This window comes from Microtus oregoni, unplaced genomic scaffold, assembly GCF_018167655.1.
Source record: "Microtus oregoni isolate MIOR12 unplaced genomic scaffold, Mior012 000077F_ref0000221, whole genome shotgun sequence".
Classification (NCBI taxonomy): Eukaryota; Metazoa; Chordata; class Mammalia; order Rodentia; family Cricetidae; genus Microtus; species Microtus oregoni.
Window position 1 is genome coordinate 3,990,653 of NW_024544029.1, and position 21,212 is coordinate 4,011,864.

Here is a 21,212-nt window from a genome sequence, read left to right on the forward strand (position 1 = left end):
GGTCCCCAATGGCCCCCATTGTTGCTTGCCTGCTAGAATCCCTTGTAAGAGATTTTTTTTTTTGAGACAAAGTTTCTCTGTGTAACAGCCCTAGCTGTCCTGGAACTAGCTCTTGTAGACCAGGCTGGCCTCGAACTCACAGAGTTGCCTCTGCCTCCCAAGTGCTGGGATTAAAGATGTGCACCACCACTGCCTGGCCTTTGGAAGAGCTTTTAAAGTCCTGATTCTGTAACTGAAACCCAGATTAATTAAACCAGAATTTCTTGGATGAGCCCTCCAAGGCATAAGCATTCTCGAAGGACCCCGGGTGATTACAATATATGTTCAAGGCTGAAAAGTGCTGGTTTCCCATGCAGCCAGTTGGGATTGCTCTAATAGGTGGGTTCATGTGAGAGTCAGTAACTCTCCTCCCAGCCTCTGAATTCACTTGTTGGTTCTAGCCAGCTGGGAGGCCAACGGGGCCTATTCATCCTCCTGCAAGTGTAAGATTTGGCTGGGACCTATGTTTGTTTCCAGAATCTAAGTGAGATGTTCATTAATTTTTGACAAAACATGTCCAAATACCACACTAGGAAAGGGTACTGAGCCACCCTGGGTGACTGGAGGCTGATTCACTTCCTCCCTCTGGGGCCTACAGAACCCTGGCATCCTAGAGCAGTCCCCATGAAGAGAGCCATTCTTCCCATGCGGGGTGGAGGAAGGCTGCTTCTTTTTCCAAGGTTGTGAGAGCCTTCCAGCTCCTCCTGCAGCACCTCAGCAAGTGTCCAAGGGGCACTGGGGCCAGAGAGCAGAGGTAAGTTTTCCTGAAGAGCTGGGATCTCTCACGGTGTTGATCTGAACCAGGCTTTGGAGGCCCCCTCTGCTTTCTAGTGATGAAGGATACATGTTGGGATCAGTCTCCATCCCTGAGGTCACTAGTGAGGGCTTGAGAAACTCAGGTCTGAAATAAGCTTTGAGGAAACTGAGTCCAGTGAGCGCTAAAGCTGTCCCAAGGGCTAAGCTGCCAGCGGAGCATCAACTGACAGGCTCACCGAGGAAGACCATGCAGAAGTGTGTGTTTCACTTTGGAAATGGGATTTCCCACCATTAGATCTTTAGCTTAGCTTAGCTGACTTACTGCGCCTGTGTTCATCACCACAGTTCTTCCCATGCATTGGCTTCAGAGACACGTCAAGGACTTGGGCAAGGCAAAAGTGCCCTCAGAAAGATCACAAAAGAGCAAGCCATGGTTCTTTGCCAGTCTTGGGGCAAGAGAGAAGGAGGTGCCATCACTGGTTGCATCCTAGGACATGGGAACAAGGTGATGTTGCTACCCTGACCTCTGTGGGAGGGTCAGAAGCAGCGAGGAGGTATTCTTAGAAGGTTTTGTCACCACTAGGTCCCTGAACCACAAGCCACACCCGAGTGACGCCTCCCAGTGCTCTAACAGGGTCCAGGTCCCAAGGGAAGTTAGAAAACAGGCTTGGGCTCCCTCTCATGTTGGTGGTATCCTGTGCCCAGTGAAACAGCAAGAGAAAGCTGGCCAACTGCCTTTATCTCCTTGAGGGGTTTTAACGCCATTGCTTTTCCTTGTTTCCATGAAATGGTGCCCCGCCCCCAGGCTCACCGCTGTCTGGGCTCCACAATTAGCGCTTTGTTAAATGTTCCCTCCTTTTCAATGGCACTTCATTTCCAAGCCGTAAAACAGTGGAGCCCAGCAGGCTCCTTGATGGTCCAATGTCTTAACCCTCTTTACTTAGAGATGTGGGTGGGATGATGGGTGTGTGTGTGTGTGTGTGTTTGTGTGTGTGTGTGTGTGTGTGTGTGTGTGTGTGTCTTGGGTCAATGCTAAACCAAAGAAAAATACATTAATAATGGCCCATCTTTATTTATAATTTTGATGTTTTACCATGGATTTCTTACACTAACTTATATATTTGAAATGTAATAGACAAGGTTTACCCTAACAGCTAAGGTTTTTTATGCTGACAGATCAACAGTGATCTGTGTGTACTTTGAGGGCTGAGGATGTAGCTCAGTCAAAGGACTCTTGCATAGCATGTGTGAGGCTCTGGGTTCAATTCTCAGCACTACAAAAATAAATAAAAGCCAGGTGTGGTGGCCCGTGCCGGGAATCCTGGCACCCAGGAATTAGAGGCAGGTAGATCTTCATGAGTTTAAGGCTAGCCTGGTCTACATAGTAAGTTCCAGAGCAGTCATCAATAATACACAGTGAGATCTTGTCTAAATAAATAAATGCAACAATAAAACCTAACACTGATTCTGTACACCAAGTACAGTAGGACATGGCTGTAATCCCAGAGCCTGTGAGGCTGAGGCAAGAGGATCAAGGGTTCAAGCCAACTCATAAAGTGGGACTCTGTCGGAAAGGAAGGAAGGAAGAGAGGGAAAGGAGGGAGGGAGGGAGGGAGAGAGGGAAAGGAATTTGTATTCTCAGCCAGGTCCTGGCAGGAATAGAAGTGATTTGCCCAAGATGACACTAATGTCAGCAGTAAAACAAGAGCATAATTTGTCCATTTCCTTCTTATCTGTCAACCTCAAGTTCTTCCCTGCTTCTTCAAGTAAGTGGAGAGTTCTAACTCGTGGCATAACACAGTCACACATTAGTGTGGTGATATTTTGTTTGTGCTTTAACGAATGAAGCTTGCCTGAAGATCAGAGTGAGGAGCTAGCCACACTGGGTAGCCATAGAGGCCAAGCAGTGGTGGTGCACACACCTTTAATCCCAGCTCTCAGGAGACAGAGGCAGATGAATCTCTGTGAGTCCAAGGGCAACATGAGGTTGAAACAGTCTAAAAGAGAAACAGAACCAAGCGGTGATGGTTCACACCTTTAATCCCAGCTCTAGGGAGGTGGAGACAGGAAGTGATGTGGCTGGGTAGAGGGAGGAATGTAAAGCGGGAGGAGACAGGAGCTCAGGATTCTGTCTGAGGTTTCATAGAGATGGCATTCGGCCTGAGAACTTGTAGAATCAGGATATCCCATTCTTTCTGAGAATTCTGTAGAGGTAAAAACTAGTGACTGGCTGTTCAGCTTCTCTGATCTTTCAGCTTTCACCCCCTAATATCTGACTCCGGGTTTTTATTATTAAGACCAAGTAGAAATAACGCTACATGTTATTGTCCAGCCAAAGAAGCAAAGACACCTTAACTTTCAATACACTTCATGCTGTCCCCTAAACATGGTGTAATTGTGGCTGATAAAATAGAGCCATCGGTGCTGCAGGGAGCTGAGACCCAGGAACACATGCCAAAGTGTAGACCAGCTCCCTAACTGGCCCGCTGACCTACAATGTCTTTGAGGCCAGGAAGCCTTCATTCCTTACAAACCCAGCTGACGACTTTCCAAAACCTTGCTGCTTTGACAAGAAACCCAGCAAACAGATGTGACGGCCACTTGTAATGACTGTACTACCTGGAGGTCCTGCGTGTTGCCAGGCCCTGAATTACCAGTCAGTTCCCAGTGGCTGACTTGGAGTTCTCTTCTCTCCTGTTTTGCCTTTTCCTCTAGGTTTGTACAGTAGGACCATGCAGCATTCACAAACTTTCCACAGAGTCCAGTAAAATACCCCTTGTCATATGTTCAAATTTATCCTATTTTTGTTTTAGGACATATGGCTTCTTTTGCATATTTTCAAATTTTCTCTTGGTGTCTTTGGATTTCTTCCTGGTTTTAAATTTACATTTCCACACTGATATATTCATTCATTCATTTGTTTATTACTTTGGGTTTTTTTTTTTTTGAGACATTTCTCTGTACAGCCCTGGCCATCTTGGAACTCTCTCTGGAGATTCACCTGCCTCTGCCTCCCAAGTGCTGGGACTAAAGGTGTGAAGCGCCACCTCCCAGCTGAGACATCATCTTTGACCTGCATACAACTGATAGAGGTGCATCTGGATTGCTCTCCTTCTCTACCAAGTTCTAGGACATTTCATTAAAGTCAGCCTGTCCTTCGTTCCTGTCTGGGAAGACAGCTCTACTCTAAGGTAATCCCAGATGTGTTGAGGCATATCAGCCCTGTCTCTTAGTTACGCTACCCTGGCACCAAAGCTATACTCTTCTTTGAACATTTTGTGGGCTCGTTCTTGAGTCTGGGACTCACAGAGTTTGGCAATGGGGTAGGAGGGCTGGGGGAGCAGCAAAAGAGTTGGATATTCAGGTCCCATCGCTGTCTCCAAAGAACCCCACTCACACATCTAAAAATCTTCCTCTAGTAACTCTTCTGAAAAGGAAAACAGCCAAGCATTAATTCAAGGCAGAGGCAGGAAGATTGCTGTGAGTTGGAGTATAGCCTGGGCTACAAAATAAATTCCAGGACAGTCAAGGGTGCATGGTGAGACCTTGTCTCAAAATAAATAAATAGGAACAAAACAAAACAAAACTCCCCAAACCAGAAAACATAAGCCATTTGTGGTGGTGTGAATCAAAATGATTCCCATAGGTTCATAGGGAGTGGTACTATTAGGAAGTATGCATGTTTGGAGTAGGTCTGGCCTTTTGGAGGAAGTCTGTCATTAGGGGTGGGCTTTGAGGTTTCAGATGCTCAAACCAGGCCCAGTGTCTCTCTCTCTCTCTTCCTGCTGCCTGTGGATCCAGACACCATGTCTGCCTGCATGCCACCACACTTTCTACCACGATGATAACGGACTAAACCTCTGAACTGTAAGTCAACCCAATGAAATGTTTCCTTATAAGAGCTGCCATGGTCATGGTGCCACATGACTAAGACATTCTTCTTTTCAAAAAGGAAGAAAGAGATGGGAAAGGGAAGACTGAAAGGTCTCTGCTATAGCTCCCAGCCCGGACTCAAGGCCCTATGCAAACTGAACTAGCCTTGGTCTTAAAGACTTTACAAGGGCCCTAAACAAACACCATAACCATTGCTGAGATTTCTCTGCTCCTTCCTCTATGTGCAAAGTCTGCTCCCAGGCAGACTGCTCTGTTGCCTCCTGCACTCAGTCCCCTTGGCCCCTTCTCCTTGGTCCATCTGGACCCAGGATGGCTGCCAGGTGTTCAGTCAATGCTGATTGCCACTGAAACAACCACCGCCAAGAGAGTCACCTCCTTCAAAGGACAACTCACCAGCACAGGGGCACAGCTAGAGACCGCTGTATGCATGTGAAGTCTCAGGAGCCTGTACCTGGCTGGGACTGGCACCTTACAGGCAGGTCTGTAACACAGTTTTGTAAGACGTGGGACAAGGAGACTCCTTGATGTTCCTGAATCCAATACCAACACAAAAGCTAGGCAACCGTGAGGGGATGATGAGACTCTAGGATTTGGTCCAAAATATTTGGGGGAGGAGGGCAGAGACGGAGCGCAGAGTGCAGCTGCAGCTTACATAGCTCTGGCTGTGAGTTAAAGCTAGTGAGTGACAGGCGCTTGGGAGTTCATTATATTATTCTCTCATGAAAGATGGAGGGACAGGGGGAGGAGGGGCCGGGGAGGGGAAAGGAAGGAGGGACTGAAAGACCTCGCCAGCCCACAGCCTGAGATCTAGCTCCCTAAGATAGAAGCCTAGCTGTCTCTTTGTAATTTCTTAAAGCTGGAAAATTTGCCAGCACAAATTCCTTCCTTCCCCTGCCGCCCACCCTCTATCCTCTGCATCAGGTAGAAAGAGAAACAAGAGTCTCCGGGGTCATTTTTTGTCTATCTGCACCCTCTCTGCCAAATCTCCCATCAGGAGCTATGTGGGGGCAGGGAAGGGGTCACCTGAGGCCTAGGGCCCTGCCCTCCATCCCAGGAAGCCAGAGCCACACAGGTTGGGTAAAGCTTGTGCAGGAGACAGTGAGGACTCCATGTCTGGATGTGCTTGAAGTAGAAAATTCACAAATTCCAAGTTCTGATCCCAAAGCAAACTCCCCAGCCCAGGTGGCTGTGTCTCACTTGCCCCCTTCACTAGCTCTTTGGAGCCTGGGAGGCCAAGTCGGAGGCTTTGAAAACCAGCTTGTGTTTGAGCTGTGAAAGCACCAATGTCTGTGGTGTTTGTCCAGCAGAGAAGGGGCCTATTTTCTTCCTTCCAAATACAAGCTTGAAAGATGCTCCATGGATTTTTTTCTTCAGACTTTCCACAGGAAACATAAACAAGGAAGAAAAATGACTGTAGGTACTGAGACCTGAAGTGGAATTTCAACCCCAAAGGAACTGCTTGGTAACAAGCCTTCTCTGTCCCGGGGAAGACTTCAAGAGAATTGGCTGGGGTTTCCTGCAAGTAGCCTTCACAGACAGGCAAGGGGAGGAATTGGCCCAATTCTTGGGTCTGACTCTACCATGTCTCCTCTCTACTGAATGAACAGCCCTTACTAGGCTTGTCTGCTGGGAGATTACCCATTCAGTTTTAAAAACGTGTATGTGTGTTCACAGATGTAGGTGCACACTGGTAGGGGTGCATATGAAGGCAAGAGAACAGCCTTGGGGTGTCATCTTCAGGAATGCTGTCCACTTCCTTTGAGAAAGTTTCCTACTCACCCGGGGTCCACCAAATCAGCCAGATGGGCTGGCCAGTGAGCCCCAGTGAGCCCCAGTGAGCCCCAGTGAGCCCCAGGGATCCTCTGCCGACCGGGCTCTGGGATTACATGCGCACACCACTCTACCTGCCATTGCTATGTGAATTCTTGGGGTCTGACTCAGGTCCTCATGCTTACAAGGCAAGCGCTTTATCCACGGAGACATCCGTGCAGTCCTCTCTTTTATCTTTCTAGATGGTATTAAATGGGGGTGCTCCCATGCCAAGGGCTCATCAGCCTTAGGGACATGCACCCCAGGATCCCGAAGCCTACAGTTTACTGACTTTCTCTACACTAATCTTCACATGGGAATGGCATCCTGTCTGGATCTTATGATTTGCTGGCCAACATAAGAGCAGTTGTAGTGTCTGAGTGACCTGATGTGCACTGGGGATTTGAATGGGCAGAGTCAGATATAAAAAGTGTGTGTGTGTGTGTGTCTGTGTGTGTGTCTGTGTGTGTGTCTGTGTGTGATATGTGTGTGAGTGAGGTTGGAGGGACAATTTTGGAGGTGTTTCTCTCCTTTTACAATGGGTTTGGGGGATCAAACTCTGGTCTTCCTTGCAAGTTCACGTATGTGCTGAGCCAAGAATCAGATTCCATTGTCCATAGGTTAGCACTGCCAACTGACTGCTTCCATGTAGGCAGTTTGCAAATTCTATGCCTAAAAACCACCTGAGCCTAACAAAAGGCTCCAGACCAAGAAACAGTGCTGCCCTCCGTGTGGTTGTCCCAGCAGCCTGGATGCCCCATCTGGCTGGTGTGCAGTGAGCTGCAGGCCAGTTGACCGAATGCAGTTTACTGGGACCATGAATGCCTCACACCCATGCTTCTGCCTCTTGGCATCTGAGAACTCTATTTCATTCCTTGTAAGTTCTGTCTGGTACTGACTTTGAGCATGTTTACATCTGAAAATATCGCAGTATCAGTTCCTCTAGTCCCTGTGATAAGTCTGCCGGATAAAGCTGGAGCATCACTGGATGTTCATACTTCCAACCAGGGCTTTGCTGTATCAAATTCTGAGAAAGACTCAGAAAGCACTGCTTCTTCTGGCTGGGATTCATCTGTCCTATGTATATAAAGCCACTCCAAAAATCCAAAAAGCGTTCAATGGTTACACAGGTTGCTGGGCTTTAGCTGACCATCCCTGTCCCAGGAAAGTCAGCCACCTGGGAGTAGCTGCCCCACGCCTACACGGTTCTTCTTCTGATGGGGTGGAATAAGGAAGGGGATTTCTGCGGGTATTTTTGTGGGGAGATGCACTGGCTGTGGTTGGCTCTAGGAAGAAATCTGGAGACAGCCAGTAAAGAAATCCTTCTGGTGAGGTAGAGGAAGAGCGATACAGACATTATCAGGGCAAGCGGCTTGGCCCTACAGCTGTAAATCCGGACCCAGATAGGTAAGTAGGTTCTTCCACTCAGTTGCTAAGCAACTTGATGTGTTTATGTTTCCTGACATGGGGAGTGGGGGATCAGAATTGTTTCTGATTTCTACCCCCCCCCATATTTTAGAATATGCATACATTAATCATATGCACAATGATATCTTGGGGGATGTGACCCAAATCTAAGTATGAAGTTTACACTGTTTCTAGTACATATTAAACACATAGCCTGAAGGCAATCTTTCAGCCCTTAGGGTTGGAGGTAGTTGCACAGTTTGGGTAGGGCTCTCCTACTGAGCTCCACCCCAGGGCCTGAAGGTAACTTTGCACAGCATTTGTCTGTGTTTGTCTGTGTTTTGTTTTGTTTTTTGTTGTTGTTCTTTTTGTTTTTTCGAGACAGGGTTTCTCTGTGCAGTTGAGGAGCCTCTTCTGGAACTAGCTCTGTAGACCAGGCTGGTCTCGAACTCACAGAGATCCGCCTGCCTCTGCCTGCCAAGTTCTGGGATTAAAGGCCTGTGCCACCACCGCCTGACTATACAGCATTTGTTAATGTTTATGCATCTTGACCAGAATCTGTCACACAAGGCTGGGTGAAACTTTAATATGTGTGGTCTCACCTATGGGACAAGCAAAAACCATCTGATTTTGGCATTTTTCTAGTTTTGGAATTTGAGTTGGGGATGGTCAACCTGTCTCAACCTTATTTATTTATTTATTTACATAATTAAAGTTATTTTGTTTAGTTAGTTTTTATTTGTTTGGGGAGGAGGGTTGTTTGCTTAGACAGTGTCTCACTCTGTATCCCAGGCTGTCCTGGAACTTCCTATGTCGCCTAGGCAGACCTCAAGCCCACAGCGACGACCCTCGTACTCAGCTTCCGGAGTGTTGGGATTATACGTGAGGGCCACAACAGTTGCCGGGCTGTTTTGTGATTGTTGTTTTTCATTTGCTTGTTTCTGTTTTTACTTTTGAAGTTCTTACTAGGACAAAATAGAGAAGGAATCTAGTACGATACCAGCCTCAGGGCACGGGCAATTAGGAACTCTTGTGATTAGGCTGGGTTGCAAAGAGGACAAAAGGGAGACTGTGGGGCGCACAGTGGGAGGAGGTGCAGGGTCTTGACCTGCAGATAGTAGCCCCTGGCCCAGCCTCTGGATGCCAACCAGCATCCATTCCAGAGAGCACTTATGTTTATTTAAACCATCTATAAAGTTACCGGAGAGATCTGGAGAGATGCTCGGGAGCCAGGAACACTTACTGACCTTCAAGAGGACCCAGGTTTGGTTCCCAGCACCTATGTGGTGGGCTCGCGACTCTAGCTCTCCAGGATCTGACACCTCTACTAATCTCCATGGGGTCCTGCACAGATGGTGTACGGACATACAATCAGGCACACACATACATATAAAATTACATTTTTTTATGAAGTTACTGGAAGCTGCATTGGCAGCACCATCTCTGCACGTGGCTTTGCTGCTCAGAAGCCTCTGTAAGGCCTCATTCACTCCTCCAGACCCCTTAGTCTCACTCCAAGCCCCGCCCCCTGGCCTTGTTTATAGAGTCCCCCTCCCACTGCAGGACTTCCTTCCCTCCCCTTCCCCTGCTACTGAATGATATTCTGACATGTCTTTTCCAATGAGGTCTCTTCCAGTGAGGTCACTCGAGCTGGGAAAGTAAGGGACAGGTAACAAGGTAACACTTCCTGAGAGCAGAGGCTGCTGGGTGACTGGGGGAGGGTTCTGTTTGTTTTTTTTGTTTGTTTGTTTTTTTGTTTTTTTGAGACAGGGTTTCTCTGTGGCTTTGGAGCCTGTCCTGGCACTAGCTCTTGTAGACCAGGCTGGTCTCAAACTCACAGAGATCCGCCTGCCTCTGCCTCCTGAGTGCTGGGATTAAAGGGGAGGGTTCTGTTGAACCGCTTACGGTAAAGCGGGCGGACTGAGAAGCCGGCTAAGGAAACTACTAAGCCTACAGCTGTCTGTGGTGTGCTTTGACTCCACACTTGATCCCAGTTCACAACACTGCCTGGATGTGGCAATCTGATGGCCGACAGACACAATTTGGTTTGAACAAGGAAGAGTGTGCCCTGAGAGACACTTCAGGTCCAGAGAGCTGCAGTGACCTTTCCTGGGTCATGAGGCCACAGCAAGAGCCCATCTCTAGCCCAGGTCAGCCTCTCTCCAGTATACCCGGCTGCTTCCTGCTGAGGGCAGTCAGCTCCCTCCCTTGGTCTCCCCTAGGCTCACATTGCCCTATGGTTGTGAATTACCTAGCAGCAATCTGCCTGTCTGTCTCTCACCCTCATGCCCTCTGTGCCAGTGAGACAGTGCACGTTCAGGGCAGCTTTCAGTGTGATCCTGGCGGCACAGTGTGCCAGCCTTGGTCCTCTCAGCCAGTTGTCTCTTCTGCAACCAGAAGGAGATGGCAACTGTATCTACCTCCCCAGCTCTGTTGGGAGAAGCGGAAGACATGGGGCTCCTGGGACAGAATAAGACTGATACTAACAGGTGACCGGCAGCGCTGTGTCTTCTTTGAAAGTGGCGCCCGGCTCTTACCTAGAGCAGTCTTGACGCTCGTTTTTCATGGAGCAGGTATATGGTAAACATGTGTTGGTTGTTTGTGTATGCCCTGTAGTGAGTTTCCTAGGGTTCTCTTGATTGGAGGTTCCATAGAGGCTGAGAACTGAGTCCCCTTCTGTGGAGACTTGAGGGTCATCTCTTCTTGGTCATCCCAAAGCCGTCTCCTCTCTCTTCTCTGTGTAGTTGTGTCTCCCAGGCCCGTTCTCAAGCTTTGTCTTCTAATGTCAGTTTGCTCCACTAACTGGCATCTTCCCAGGAATGGGCATATGGTGGAAGTGGTATGTGGATGTCCCCAGTGCAGGGGACTAGAGGGAGGCGACAGAGATGGTGCCTGCGAACAGACAGGGTGTCTGTTCTGAACAGACTGTAGAAAGCATTCGCCAATCTCCACTGGTACCAGCCATCAGACTAGGAACACCCTACAAGATTCAAACCCTGTTTCTCGATCCTGGTTCCTTCAGTTCCTGCTCAGGTGGCTACAAAGTGTGGGGACGGGATGGGTCCTGGTGCACACCAAAGGCAAGGCAGGCCCCTGTCGCATGCAACTCTACAGTCCCTGCCCCCATGACCTTTTCGGAAAGAAATGCTGTGTTTCCCTCCCTGTTTGCTTGCCACATCTCCTTCCCGCAGAAGCCTGGTTCCCCAGGCAGTAGGCCAGCAGTCTGTGTGAGTGGACTTCCCAGCTACTCACAGCTTTGTTAGAAATCTCATTAGCAGTGACAGATGAGCAAGCGGCAGCTCCATGAGGCATTCCAGGTGTCACCGAAGAAGGGCCAAGGCAGGAAAAGGCTATTAAAGTAAAAACTAAGGTCAGCCCCCAGAGAACACAAAAGAATAAACGAGGCCCAGAGAGGGGGCAGGTGGTAACCAGAGAGTCATAGGGTAGGGCCTCCAGCTCAGGCTGGGTCCTACGGGGCTGCCACGTCTCTTGCTTGATTTGGGGGTGCTTAAGAGATAAGGTCAGAGCAGCCTTCATTATGTAAGTTTTTGGAGTAGGGGCAGGGCCCAGGACTCTGGATCCCAGAATCTCAGTATAGCCATTCCCAAGCTACAATGAAGGAGATGGGGTTTAGCCAGGATCCTGGGGAGGAAGTCAGCTGAGGATCCGATTCATTGAGTGCTCAGGGCAGGGCTGGCTTTGCCCCTACCTATTTAGGCTCTTAGACCTCCAGTGACATATGTATTATTAGCTCTGTTTCAGAGATAAGGAAGCAGATACCTGGATGCTATTTTGGGCTCTTGGAGAATTCACGGAAGCTCAGGCTCCCAATGATACTCGGAGCTTCTAAACAAGGGGCACATTCCTTCATTCCAGTCAGTCAGAAGTGCTCCAAATGTGTGTTGTGGCTGAGGGGACGCTGGAACTGGTTCCACTTCTCCTGCAGGGGAATTAGCGTGAATGTCCGGTCTCTGGAGTTCTCTGTCGTGCCAAGGAGGAGGAAAGCTCCCCAAAGCTGGGGTACAGACTCTGCTGGGGGAGGCTGAGGACAGTGGCCGTCTGTGTGGACACCCAGCGTCGCTCCAGGGATCTGTTTGCCTTTGCTGTGCAGGGACCCGCCGAGGCTGTGTATTTTTGTCGTGCTGGCCGGGAATGTGCATGATTTATTTTTTTTTTTTTAAAAACCAAGGCTCCATCATAAAGGACCTTTGTGACTACAGTGACCTGCTTATGAAAGGCCTTCCTCTCTCGAACTCTTGTCAGAGGAGGCACCATTGCCAACTGCCCACCTCAAGGGTTAGGGAATGCAGTGCCCACCTCAGGTCTGGAACGGCCCGAGCTCCCACCGCATCCGCACACCAGCCCATGTCTTGTCCCCACACCCTTCCCAGGCTTCTTGTTCCCTATACCATCTTAGCTGAAAGTCTTCCCTACAGGAAACCTGATGGAGAGATCCGCGGATCCCTGGTGCATGATGCCCCTTGACTTCAAAGACACACATGTCCCAGGATAAGTCATTTGACCTCAGCAATCTCAGTTTTGCCAACTGCAAGGAGCACATAAAAAAATCTGTGCCTCAAGCTGTTGTGGTGTGGCCATAAAGGTCCCTCTCCCCAGCTAGTAGGCTCTCAGAGCATGGCCCCATGAGCGGTCTTGTTTATTTCTGTCTGCTGAGCACCTAACACGGTGCCTGGCACACAGAGGCGGGTACTGAGCGACAAGGTCCAGCTGATTGGACTCAGTGAATGGATGGATGTGGGATATGCCTCTGAGAGCCACAAGTCTGGCTGGCCCCTGATCAGCAGTCGGGAAATCATCAGTGATGTCTGAGTCTACATCTTTTCCTACAGATACAGAGCTAGGGGCTCTACTCTCGCCCTAAGCTGAGAGCCCCTCTAGAGTGCCAGCTGACCCTAATCTCCTGCTTGGGGGAGGGGCAAAGGACGTTTGTCAGTTCAATTGCCAGCCCTGGCGCCCTTCCTCCAGCCTGAACCCTCACTTCTGGGAACAGCAGCCACTCTGGGGCAGTGGGCGTCCTCATGTCGGCTCAGTCAGGCTGGGCCCCTCTTCAGGGAAGAGGCTGAGGGGTGTGAAGGACTGGGGTGTGTGTGTGTGTGTGTGTGTGTGTGTGTGCGCGCGCGCGTGTGTGTGAGACTTTGTTTATTTTCTCTGAAGGATCCTGCTATAAAAATAACCTGCCTGGAAACCTCATCTCTGAGCGGGAGAAAGAACCTTTTGTATCCGAGGAAGTGGTTCTAACTGCAGCCCTGGGCCTGCCTCAGCCATCCTGGAGGGGCAGGGCCCATGGAGGGCTGGGGGCCTCTCACAGGCAGCTGGGTGTAGAAGCTCAGAAGGAGGCATAGGTGAGGCACACTAATGAGAGAGGAAAGCTGAGATAGAGCAGTGGTAGAGACAGCCTGGCAGAAAGCAAAATCAAGTCCTACAGAGGGGAGTGTAGGCTGATTGGAGCCTGGAGTCAGAGGAAAGCAGGGATGTTCAACCTGAGAGTTACAGAGCCTATGAGCTTAGCATGTCATCATGGCTGCGTTTCTAGGCATAGCTAAGAATCTGATCACACTATCTTCTCATCACCGAGGGACAAACACAGGGCAGGAAAGAAGCTGGCTGGCTGCTCTGTTGCTCAGCCCAGTCCCCACTGTGGCTCAAACTGTGACAGAAAAAACAAAGGATCGCAAGTACCAACCAGACAAGACCCTGGACTAGGTACGGGGTGAGGGCTGGCTCGGGACCTTCAAGGTTCTCTTGCCCAGGACCCGGGAACAATGGCAAAGAAGGACCTGGGCTTGCAGGTGGCCTGTTCTGGCCTTAAGCAAGCCATTTAAATGTTTCTCGGATTATTATTCTTATCTATAAACTACAAACAATAAACTCTCCTTGCCTTTTCACTGAGCCATTGAACAGATTCGTGGCACAGGTCTTAATGGACTATCTGGTGCCCGCCCACAAAGCAAGAGGAACTGACCTGTCTGGACAATTTCCTCTAGGCACAATAAGTTAAAAGCAGTTGGCTGGTGCTGACCTAGAAGCCACCAGAATCTTAGGAACCAGCACTACAGAAATCTGTAGGACTGGTTGTGTTTGCTGTTCCAGATAGGCCCAAGAGAAGCCATAGAACAGCTGTCTGTACTAGACATTGAGCGGCATGAATTACACCGGGGCCTTTACTCACAGAACTTTCCCATAGGGTTTTAGTTTCTCAAACTTGGGATCAACCCACAGAGAACCAGGAGTTGGTAGGAGCCATTAAAGGATGCCCCCTGGACGTTCTGTCTAGGAGAGAAGGCTGTGTCCCTGAGAGAACAGGAGCTCAGCGAAGGGTAACATTTATCTACCACAAGTTGTGGGACTGCTGTTGGAAGAACACAAATCACAGGTCGGAACAGAGCAGGGGTCCTGGGTCCCTTACAACGCTGAGAGGAAGAACTTACAATGTCTTGAGCATAACGGAAGCTATCTGAGAGCACAGCTGCTGGGTGCCGCTGGGAGATGCAGGGCTGCAGAGACCATTATGAAGGGTGGGTGGCAGAGCTCCAGAGCTGAAAGGTCTCTGGGGCCTGAGACTACAGGCCTAAGAGAAAAGCAACATGCAGACTATAGCCAGGGAGCTATTCTGAAATACTGCGGGAGGCTTGTACCAGCCAGGGTGTCCACAGGTAAACGGATGAAGAAAGCTTGGTACATACACACTTGGAGTGTTAGTCTAACATAAAAAGAATAAAACCCTGCCATTTATGGCATTGTGGACGAAACTTGAGGATAATTACATGTTAAAATTAGCCAGGCACAGCTAGACAAATACCGCATTTTAACTCTTTTTGTGGACGACAAAAATGTCAATATTAGAAGAGAGTAGAAGACACTGGGAGTGAGACCAGGGAGAGATAATGGGTACCAAAGATAAAGAAATTCCTTTGAGATGCTGGAGAGATGGTTCAGCGGTTAAGAGCATTTGCTGCTCTTCTGGAGGTTCTGGGTTCAATTCCCAGCAACCACATGGTGTCTCACATCCATCTGTACCTCTAGGTCCAGGGGATTCATCATTCTCTTCTGGCCTCTGTGTACACCAGGCACATACATGGTACACAGACATACATTCAGAAAAAACACTCATACATGTAAAATAAGAACAAGTAATTCCTAAATAAGAGAAATCCTTCTTAATTTAGGAGACTTTTTACCATTAGAAAAGACTCCAACAATTCTCAAATCACACATTTTAAATGTTTGGGGTGTTAGGGAATCCTGGCTATTCATATACAACCATTATACACTGCATATGTACTAAGTCTGTCTGTATTGCACACAGATGTATTTTACAGCGAGTACATCCCTAAGTTAGCCCTCAGTGAAGTGTTGGGAGCTGATCCACGGCATGTGTTTAGGACAGCAAAAATGCTAATAGTTTTAATAAAAATGGCAGCGCTTCCTATGTGCCAGGTATTGTTCGAAACCCTGGACACGCTATCTCATGTAGCCCTTATAAATGTTGCTGTGCAGCCTGGTCTACAGGAGCTAGTTCCAGGACAGGAACCAAAAAAAGCTACGGAGAAACCCTGTCTCGAAAAATCAAAAAAAAAAAAAAAATGTTGCTGTGAATGGTACTCTGGTTGCCCCCAGCATCTGTCATACTCGGTATCACTGTGCAGAAAATTGCTACTTTGAGAGTACTCTAATTCCCTCGTGTTCAGAAAGGACCCGATTGACCTGGGTCAATTAGGCTAATTCCAGGACCCACACAAGAAATTATTTTTTTATTAAAAACTTGTTTAAGTGTGTGTGTGTGTTATGTGTGTGTGTGTTAGATGGTAGATGTGCATTTGTGAGTGCAGGTGTCTGCAGTGGCCAGAGGAGTCTGATCCTCCTGGATCTGGAGTTCCAGGCAATTGTGCTGGGAGAAAAACTCAGGGTTCTCTGGAAGAGCAGCGCATGCTCTTAACCATGGAACCGTCTCTCCAGACACGAGAAAGCTGGCTTCAGTTGGGGCCATATGAAGTATGGGGAAAATCTCAGTTTAAAGACAAGGAAGGAAAAGATCCTTCTCTTCTTGTACAAGATTTGTGTGGAGGTTTTGGGTTTGCAGGGAGCCCATACTGTGAGGAGTCGTGTATCAGGAAGGCAGCGCCAAGGGAATTACTGGAAACTAACTAAAGCACGACCGAGCTATCCTGAGCCTCCCATGATTTTCAGTTCTGTGAATTAATAATTCTGTTATGAAAGTTAATTGGATTTATTTTTCTTGAGACCCAGGGCGTGCAACCTTATCTCCAGTCTGGTGGCCATAGGCTGCTCAAGAAGGGCCAAGAATTGTACCACTCCCATTTAGGGACAACTGACTTCAATCTTAAAAAAAAAAAGTGAACTCAGTCCTTTCTCTCTCTGGACACTACACAAAGGTGAACACTAAAGGGAATGGGAGACTGGTTTTAGCTTAGGGTTAGAGAAGAGCTCACCTATTATTGAACACCAGACTTTTCTCAGTGACTGAGGCCACAGGGCTTTGGGAGCCCACGGTGCTGGTGTGGGCTGCACACTGGACTCAACATGGGAAAACCTGCCATTTCATGCCCCTTAAGCTGCTCTCCCCCAGGCCTCAGTTTCCCCCCGTGCAGTGGCTGGGCAGTACTAAGCAAGGGCTGTGGTCCTTCATCCAGCTCTAACGTTCTGGAATTCCCACAAGTAGGCCTCCAGGCCCCAGGGCTGGCTGAGAGAACAGAGCTGTGGCTGTTTGTCAGTGTGGCAGAACAGTGAGACCCATTGAACCCGTGGTCTCCTGCAATAGAAACAGCCAAATGGCACATGTAGAAAGATAAATTCATCTGTGGGGCTGGTGAGAGGTGCTGGAAAAATATGCAGTGCTTGGGGGCTGTCCAGGGAGAGGCAATTTTCAATTCATAGGCTGGGACAACCATGTGTCCAACAGGCTACACTGAACTTCATTCTGCCACAGCCGGAGGGAAGATGTGGCTGTGGGAAGGGCAGTACTCATGGATACCATAGGACCAAGCAGTCCTGTGTTGCGGGGCTCTCTAAAGAGTCATGCCTCTCATGGTCCTGGATTTGTGGTTTGTGAAGCAATGATAACCTTTTTAGAAATACAGCGCATTGATAAAATCTATATTGTTCATGTGAAAAATTGTTCATTTCAGCAACTTAGACTGCTTTCAGCAAACTGTGAGCCCAGAACCGGAGGGGTCTGAGGTCTCCTCTGGGGATCTTTGAGTTGGACTTGAGGCCAGGATGTAGAGAGATGACATCCAATGTCTCCTAGTGGCCACTCGTTGACTTCCTTCCATCCTCTTCTCTACCAGTAACTCATGCTGACAGAAGGGACCACTGGTGTGCTTTCATATCAGAAGCCCCCTTTGCAGTTACTGCAATCTGTAAAGAAACCCAATGCTGTCATGCACATAGGTAAGAGCTGGAAATACTATGGCTGAGGTGAGGTACAGGGAAGGCAACCCACAAGCCCCTTAGTTAGCAAGTGACAGCGCTGAGGCTGGAACTAAGCCCCTTGGTCCCACATTCTCCGGTCTTTCATAGCACGTGGTTGTTTCTCAGGGCTATGGTGAGCTACTCGCAAGGGTTTCCCTTAGTGCTGGATTATAACCCTTACGCGTGCCAATCGTTGAAAGATCGGCTTTAAAAAATAAAAGCGGTTGTAATGGTGAAGACCAGTTCTAAAGTTCTGACTTTTCCCATAGCGATCAATTATTTTGACACAAAAATAAGCACTGGAGTTAAAAATTGACATTTTAGGTAGCGCTTGTCCTTCCCCAGTGTGCTGAGGTGTTTCTGGGCTGCCTTTGGAGCACACAGGCCCCTGGGGGCCCTCCAGGGTAGGAAGTTAGCCTGTGCTGGAGCAGGGATGCGAGCATGGACACCCGAGAGGTGCACGGTGAGGGGCTTCGGGAAGACTGAAGAAGCTCACTCTTTCACAGGCACAGGAACCACCAGAAATCGAGACTCCCATGGAGTTGTCATCATAGTCTTCTTGACATACAGCATCATGCCATTTTCCCCTGGCATCTGCCATCTTCCCTTGGTCCCTGCAGAGCTGGATCCGATCCAGGAAGTGGTCAGTCCATCAGAGGAGATCATCAGTTTCCACAGCTTGAGGAGTAGGAATGAGGATCATGAAGAAACATTCCTGGGACAGTGAAGTTGATTCTGACCCTAAGGGATGGTGTGGGCTTAAACAGCAATGCTCGCATCACTCAAAGAACCTACTCCTGAAATGTTCAGAAAAATCACTGGCTATTCACCTACTCTTTAAAAAGTTTTATATGTGTATGGGTATTTTGTCTTCATGTATGTGCACCACATGTATGCAGTGCCTAAATAGCCAGGAAAAGGGTTCAAGTCTTCAGGAAATGGAATTAGAGATGGTTGTTAGTGCCACTGGGTGCTGGGAATCAAAACCTGTCTTCTATAAGAACACCCAGTGCTCTTACCCACTGGGCCACCTCTATAGGCTCAGCTCAAAGGGGACTCAAAGGTCTCTGCGCATTGCACATCATTCCAGTAGGCTTATATAGGGCCCCTCTTCAAGTTCTCTCCCATCTCACAGTAGGGAGACAATCCCAGACGGGTGAAGTATCCTGGTGAGGGTCTCAAAGCTCACCAACGGCACAGCTGTCACCGGAACCGTCTTCTCTGCTGTCTTTTCCATGTTGTTCTTTAGCTAAGATGTTTTTCTCCTCCAAGATCTGGGAAGTTTTCCAAGTACTACTAAGGTGGGCTGCCTGGGGTCCAGGAGTTTGTTCGCGGTTTCTCCAATGGGCTCGGCACGGGTGAACGATTGAGAAAGGCAGAGCCAGAGGCTGATCCAGGAGGCATGAGGTGGGAAGGGGGGGTCAGAGCGCTGAGTGTGGCTTTTGTGTGTGTGTGCTTGAGGGTAAGGCTGCATGTGCAAAGACGCACGTCGCTTCCTTGCACATTGGTGGGACAGGACCAAGACTACAGGCCGGTCCAAGAGGTGCTTTGCGGCTCTTGGAATGAATGGGCCTCTGTCCTCAAGGTTGTGTGAGCCTCTGTGTATGCAGGTCCCATTAACTCAACCTCAGCCACACACAGAAAGGGGAGAGGCCCGAGAAGCCCAGAGCACACAGTCCTTCTGATTTTAGAATGAAGTATCGATGTCCCACCCGACGTTCTCTTATCTCTTCTAACCCCTACTGCCAATTTCCTCTTGAACACGCTCCAGCAAGTGAACCTATAGGCCATGTCAGTATGTGTGGCCCTTCCAGTGCCTGGGATCCTGAGTGTGCCTTTCTCCCCCCTCAGCTTCAGCATCCACTTTGTATGCTGACTTCCAGCTAGCCAGGTGGCTTCACTTGCAAATTGTATCTGTAATGGACAGGCAGGCCCAAGTCCTGTCCAGGGGCCCTATGTCCCCACTCTCCCTTCCAGACCTCTCTGGGCCCAGGCCCCTGTTGCCCTTGGCAGTAGTTTGTTTAATGGAGTGACTCCTGTCTGGGAGCAGCCTGGAGCACAGGACACAGGGAGACAGTTGTCCAAGCTTGCTATTTTTTTTTTTTTTTTTTTAACCAGCAGAGCCAAACCACAGTAATGGGTTCAGTGGCCTGGCTGGACGCCTCCTTCATCCCTCCAACCGCTATCCTGGCCCCCATTACCAATGGTCTCTGGTTTAAGACTTCTAGTTATCCACTGGAAGACCTCCTGGGTTGGAATCTGGTTCCCTACATGACAGAAGGGAGATTCGGCTTCTGTACAAGTAACTGGAGCTGAGAAAAGTTCCTGGGACCAATGGGCAGACCCATGGAGACCAGCAACCACACCATATCGTCCCTATACCCCAGGGCCTGGCACCGAGTGGGACCCGAAGTGGCTGAGCGAATGGTTGAGTAGATGGTAGTAGACAGATAGGCAGATGGATGACTATATAGATGGGAATAAATTCACTTTGCCCATGAAGATATTTTTATCAAAATCTTACCTGATGTCTTGACTCAAACAGAGGAAAGGGTGGAGACAGTGTGATCACCCATCACTAAATCTAAGTGAATGGTGCTAGCTCAGCCCCTCTCTGGCATGTCTCTGAGATTACCTTAGAGGTCTGGGGCTGTGGACTGTTTCACTCTCTATCCTTACTTGGGCTGTCACCCCCAAATCATTTTTTTAAACATTTATTTATTTATTCATTTATTATGTATACAATATTCTGTCTGTATATATGCCTGCAGGCCAGAAGAGGGCACCAGACCTCATTACAGATGGTTGTGAGCCACCATGTGGTTGCTGGGAAGTGAACTCAGGACCTTTGGAAGATCAGACAATGCTCTCAAACCACTGAGCCATGTCTCCAGCCCCCCAAATCATTTTCTAACTAGTATATTAGACTACCCTTTTCCTGGAGGTAGAAGGAAGGGGATCAGGAGCAACTGAAGGAGAAAGGGACAAGGTTATATGCCACCTCAAGCTCTCCTCAGCTTCCCAGCTCCACTTAGGAGTGCTGCCATTCCCTCTGGCAGACCCCAAAGATCCCTGGTACTGAGTGTCTTCGGGAGGGAAATGTCCAAAGCACCCCCAGGTCCTTGCTCTCTAAGTCTGGTTACTATTTTCTGCGAGACCTCCATCTAAATTATATCCTGAAAGCCAGGGTTTGAGGCCCAAAGAGGCTTGCCTCCCTCACTGAGTCCATGTTCTAAGCAAATGCAAGATAGCTATTGGCTCAGGGCAGCCAAGAAAGGCCTCGTTAGCCAGGGCAAACAATTAGGAACAATTACCATCAAGCAAGGCCTCTGGTGAGGGTGGAAGCCATCTGTGATAAAAACTGGCAGAACCTTTGGGAAACAGCAGAGGGTGGGGGAAGGGCTGAGAGAGCACAGCCCGAGGGTCATGACTCCTCCCACTTAGCTCCTTGAATAAAATTTCCTTCACAGGGCAAAGGGGCTTAGTGGGGGGGGGGGGGGGGGGGATGGAAGACCGAGGGAGGGCTCTGGGCTCCGCATTCCTGAGATTCTCAAACTCAGGCAGAGGAAACTCACATAGACAATGAGTGAAAAGACAGAATGGACAATAGAAATGTCTCCAGACTCTCTCTCTCTCTCTCTCTCTCTCTCTCTCTCTCTCTCTCTCTCTCTCTCTCTCTCTCTGTGTGTGTGTGTGTGTGCGTGCACGTGCGGGTAACCTTGCCTGCTACCCGAGGCCATGTGCATGGATAGGCTGGGGCCACCTGGCGTCTCTGTATTTCATCACCCTCTGTCCTTGGGTTTATCTTTTTCTAGCTTAGATGAGACTCTAAAGGAAAAGGAGTGGACAGGTAG